This window comes from Lynx rufus, unplaced genomic scaffold (assembly GCF_022079265.1).
Source record: "Lynx rufus isolate CCGP_SWC_20201006 ecotype Redwood Valley unplaced genomic scaffold, mLynRuf1.p SCAF_16, whole genome shotgun sequence".
In the NCBI taxonomy this organism is placed as follows: Eukaryota; Metazoa; Chordata; class Mammalia; order Carnivora; family Felidae; genus Lynx; species Lynx rufus.
The window spans coordinates 8,081,735-8,087,779 of NW_025814830.1; positions in this window are offsets into that span (position 1 = coordinate 8,081,735).

Here is a 6,045-nt window from a genome sequence, read left to right on the forward strand (position 1 = left end):
ATTTCTAAGTGAAATAAGTCAGAGAGAGACAAATACCGTATGATTTCATTTATATTAGAATCTAAAAACCAAACACAACAATAACAGACCAATAAATACAGAGAACAAACTGGTGGTGGCCAAAGGAGAGAGGGCTGGGAGTGATGGGTGAGATAGGTGAAGGGAGTTAAGAGGTACAAACTTCCAGTTATAGAATAAGTCACAAGGATAAAAAGTACAGAATAGAGTCCATAATACTGTATTAATTTTGTATGGTAACAAATGATAATTACACTTATTGTGGGGAGCATTGCATAATGTGTAGAATTATCAAATCATTGTGTTGTATACCTGAAACATAATATGTCAACTATACTTTAATTTAAAAAGACTAAATCTTAGGGGGGTGCCTGAGTGGCTCAGTTGGTCAAGCGTCCAACTCTTGATTTCGGCTCAGGTCATGAGCTTACAGTTCATGAGATCGAGTCCCACATCGGGCTCGTGCTGACAGCGTGGAGCCTGCTTGGGATTCTCTCTCCCTCTCTGCTGCTCCCCTGCTCACTCTCTCTCTCTCTCTCTCAAAATAAATAAATAAATATTTAAAACTTCAATCCTAGAAATTTATAGTTCATATTCTGATTATAGAAATAACGATGGCATATTGTAGAGAATTAAGAAAATACCTGAGGTATAAGGAGAAAAGTTTTTTTTTTTTTTTAAGGTTCTGTTCTCTATTAAAGGGATTTTTCCTTTTTTTTTTTTTTTTAAGGTTTATTTATTTTTGAGAGAGAGAGCACCAGTGAGGAAGGGACACGGAGGGGGACAGAGGATCAGAAGTGGGCTAATAGCAGCGAGCTCGATATGAGGCTCAAACTCACAAACCATGAGATCATGACCTGAGCCGACGTTGGACGCTCAACCGACCGAGCCACCCAGGTTCCACAAGAGAAAAGTTTAATTGCCAGTAACCACAGGTTGTAGAGACAACAATATTAATATTTTAATGTTTTCCTGGTCCATACATATAGTTTTGGCTCTTTTTACTAAAGATTTACAAAGTAGATATAGGTTTTATTTCTCCCGTAAGTTTTTACTGTGGAAATTTGTAAATATAGCCAAGTGTAATAAGAGTAACCATAATGAGCCCCAGTGGAACCATCACCCGTATTTAATCCTTGTTACCATTTGCCAGCCTTGTACCCCCACCGCCCCCAGTCTTTTTGTTTCAGCCTCTTAAAGCAAATCCCCAACATTGAGTCAACATGATAGTGGTTCGTTGGTTGTCATAATTGCCAGAAATTGATTACCATTTATTTTTTATATCCAAGACCAAGAAAGGGAGATGTTAGCAGCTACTCTTAAGGTTTTCACTTCAAGCATCTTTGATGCTTGGAGAATGTTAGTTGAGAAGGCTCCACAAGAACGTGGCACTTTGGAGAGGGATGGTGATGGATTTTGTTTTCATATATAGAATTTGGCTTACCTCTGTCTGTTTTTTTTTTGTTTCTTATCCCTCTCTTTCCATACACCTGCAGTTCTTGTGTTGCTGGGACCATGTCATATTTTTCTCTGTGTGTTCAGCACTCAGTATAAGATGGGTCAGGGTTTCTGGTTAGAATAACTACTCAACAGACGGCTGGCATGAAATGTCGGCAGGGCAGAATTTCTGAAATTGGAATGAGGTAGCAAAATGGTCGATGGCGATATTCCTTAATCTCTGTTAGTATTAGTGAGCTACATAATCCACCAACTATTTCAAAATGTTGAAAAGTGGATGGGCAATTCTTTTGATGATCGAAAACATATTTCCTAAGAATCACTGTATTTTTTCCTAAGAAATACATTGGTAGAAATAATAATAACAAATGTTTGTAGACTGTTATGACTAGGAGGCAGTGTTTCCAATAGTTTACATAGATTGACTTCTTTCTCAGGGCATCTGGGTGGCTCAGTCTGTGAAGTGTCCGACTCTTGGTTTGGCTGAGATCATGATTTCACAGTCGTGAGGTCACGCGCTGCATGGAGCCTGCTTCATATTCTCTCCCTCTTCCTCTGCCCCTCCCCAACTCACATACATGCTTTCTCTCTCCAAAAAATAAAATAAATGAAGGAAAAAACCTTATTTCTCATAACAAACCTAATACCCTTATATTACAGATAAGGAAACGGACTTATAAAAAACAATTCTTGTAAAGTTCACTATCTTTTTCTTTTGGGGGTACAGTTTTATTCATTTTAATGCAGGTGTAAATGTATATAATCACCACCATCATCCGATGCAGAGCAGTCCCATCAGCTCCCCAAATTCCCCTCCTGTTTTCTCTTCATAATCATCCTTCACCACATCTGTAACTACCGGCAACCACTAGACCCCTACAGGCTTGTCTTTTTGAGAGTGTCATGTAAATGAACTCATACCATATGTAAACTTTTGAGGCTGGCTTCTTTCACTCAGCCTAATGCTTTTGACATTCATCCACACTGTATGTATCACGGCTTCATCTGGCTAAGTGTTCACCATTCTTGCTGGTTAATACTCCATTAATTAATAAAATATATATAATATAATATATATTATAGTTTATCCGCTCATCCATCCACTGAAGGGTATTTGGGTTGTTTCCGGTTCTTGGCTGCTATAAACATTTGTGTACAGATTTTTGTGCCTATTTCTCTAGTGTATATAGCCAGGAATAGGAATGTTGGGTCCTATGGGGATTGTATATTTAACATTATAAGAAACTACCAAACTGTTCTCCAGGCTGTCTACCGTCCTGCATTTCCACTAATGATGCATGAAAGTTCCAGTTGTTCCACACCTCGGTCATCATTTAGCATTGTCTGTATTTTACTTTTAATTTTAGCCATTCTAATGAACGTGTATTACAATCTCATTGTGACTTTAACTTACATTTCCCTAGTGACTAATGATGTTCAGCAGATATGTTTTTCACTTATTTGCCATCCTTGTATCTTTCTTGGCTGAAGCGTTTATGTTTTGGTGAAGAAAGTCTGCTCTAATGAGACGCTTCATTTTGTCTTTAAAGTTTACTCATTTTTAGAGAAAGAGAGAGAGAGGGCAAGTATGAGCTGAGGAGGGGCAGAGGGAGAGGGAGAGAAAGAGGATCCCAAGCAGACTCGGTGCTGTCAGCACAGAACCCGATGTGGGGCTTGATTCCATGAACCACGAGATCATGACCTGAGCCAAAATCAAGAGTCGGATGCTTAACCAACTGAGCCATCCAGGCGCCCCGATGAGACATTTCATTTTAAATTTTCGAATTTTTCTTTCTTTCTTTTTTTTTTTTTTTTGTAGTTTCAAGTTTTTATTTAAATTCCAGTTAGCTAACATATATTGTAATGTTCGTTTCAGGAGCAGAATTTAGTGATTCATTATTTACGTATAAAACCCAGTGCTTATCACACGTGCCCTCCTTAGTACTGATCATCCATTTAACCCATCCCCCCAGCTCCCCTCCCCTCCAGCAACCCTCAGTTTGTTCTCTATAGTTAAGAATTTGTTTTATGATTTGCCTCTCTCATTTTTCCTCCTATGCTCATCTGTTTCATTTCTTAAATTCCACATAGGCGTGAAATCATATAGTATTTGTCTTTGATGGACTTTTTTCACTTAGCATAGTACACTCTAACTCCATCCATGTTGTTGCAAATGGCAAGATTTCATTCTTTTTGATGTCCCATTAATATTCCAGGCCACAACTTCTTCATCCATTCATCAGTCAGTGGACATTTGAGCTATTTCCATAATTTGGCTATTGTTGGTAATGCTACTATAAACATTGGGGTGCATGTATCCCTTTGAATCGGTATTTTTGTATCCTTTGGGTAGATATCTAGTGCAAATTGTTGGATTGTAGGATAGTTCTATTTTTTACTTTTTGAAGACCCTCCATACTGTTTTCCAGAGTGGCTGCACTAGTTTGCATTCTGACTTTTCTCGACATCCTCGCCAACATCTGTTGTTTCCTGTGTGGTTAATGTTAGCTATTCTGACAGGTGTGAGGTGATACCTCGTCGTTTTGATTTGTATTTCCCTGATGATGCGTGATTTTGACCATCTTTTCCTGTGTCTGTCGGTCATCTGTATGTTTTGGGGGAAATGTCCATTCATGTCTTCTGCCCATTTCTTCACTGGATTATTTCTTTTTTGGGTGTTGAGTTTGATAAGTTCTTTATAGATGGTGGATACTAACCCTTTATCAGCTATGTCATTTGCAAATATGTTCTCCCTAAATGTGAGACAGAAAACCATCAAAATCCTAGAGGATTACAGGCAGGAATCTCTTTGACATTGGCTGTAGCAACTTACTAAATATCTCTCCTGAGGCAAGGGCAATAAAAGTAAATATGAACTGTTGGGACTTCATCAAAATAAGAAGCTTCTGCACAGCGAAGGAAACAATCAACAAGACTAAAAGACAACCTTTGGAATTTGTTTTCTAATTTTTCTGACCACTCCTTTACTGTGAATTGAGGATATTTGTGATGAGGGCTTGGTCTGATAATGTTGATGTGTGTGTGTGTGTGTGTGTGTGTGTGTGTGTGTGTGTGTGTATACATATATATATATATATTGATGTGTGTATATATATACATACATATATATGTGTGTGTATATATATATGTGTATATATGTGTGTGTGTGTATGTATATATATATATCTTTGCCTTCTAATTCACTAACAAAATATTTCACTCCAATGTGCCTTAAAAGTAAGACTTTGAAAGTCTATTTTTATTTTCTTGTTTTGATGTAATTAGGATGTACCTGTAATACAAGTTAAAATATTGTGGTATAGCAATACATGTGCTACTTGAAGTGCTTGTGATTTATAACTGAGTCACGGTGATTTGGATTGTGCTTTGTAACAGTACAACGTAGTAAGTTGCACATATACGATGCAGTTGTTGCAACTATAGGATTCTGCTGTGGTATGAAAGCAGCCAGAAACAATACTTAAACAATGAGCGTGGCTCTGTTCTAGCAATGCGTTATAGAATTTGTGAATTAATATCTATGAAATTTGATTTTTTCATATGTCATAAGATAATAGTCTTTAAATTTTTTTTTTCAACCATTAAAAAAATCAGTGTGAGTCCATCACTAAGAATGGTAAAAGCCAGGGGCACCTGGGTGGCTCAGTCGGTTAAGCGTCTGACTTCAGCTCAGGTCATGATCTCACGGTTTGTGGGTTCCAGCCTGTGTCAGGCTCTGTGCTGACAGCTCAGAGCCTGGAGCCTGCTTCCAATTCTGTGTCTGCCTCTCTCTCTGTCCCTCTCCCCCTCATGCTCTGTCTCTTTCTTTCAAAAATAAATGAACGTTAAAAAAAATTTTCTTTTAATTTTAAAGATGAATAATGAAATAAGATCTAAATAAATTTTAAAATACCCATCCGTCATTAAACTTTTCAGAAAGGTGGTCTCAGTGTGTAAATATGAAGTAAGTCCTCTTTGCCGCCCAGATGCCTTACAAGACACGTTTACAAGGATGGTTTTATGATGAAGATTAGTATCTGGTTTTCTCATAATAGAAATTGGTATAATTGCAATAGTTTTCTGCTATTCACGCGTAATCCTAATAGCAATCGGATAATGTCGGTTCCATTATGATCCTCCTGCTTTAGGTTACAGAAATGAAACATGGAGAGGTTGTTAATTAACCGTGGTTAAATAGATGCATATATTGTATATTATAGGCACTATAATATATATTACATTATGTATTATTTATTGTATACAATATGTTATATATTGTTACATATTGTATATAATATATATATACAGTATATATGTTATATGTATATTATATATTGTGTATAATATATGTGTTATATATTGTCATGCATCATATATTGTATATAATATTTACGATACATATTATGTTATATGTTCTGTATTACGCATGCGTATGCTGTGGCAGTGCCAACATATAGCAGATATACAGCAAACACACAACGGTGCCAGGTTTTGAAACAGAATTTTGTGCCCGAGTCCACTTCTAACCAGTACATCCCAGGGCCGCTCCTTTCCCACGTGTGGCGGGAT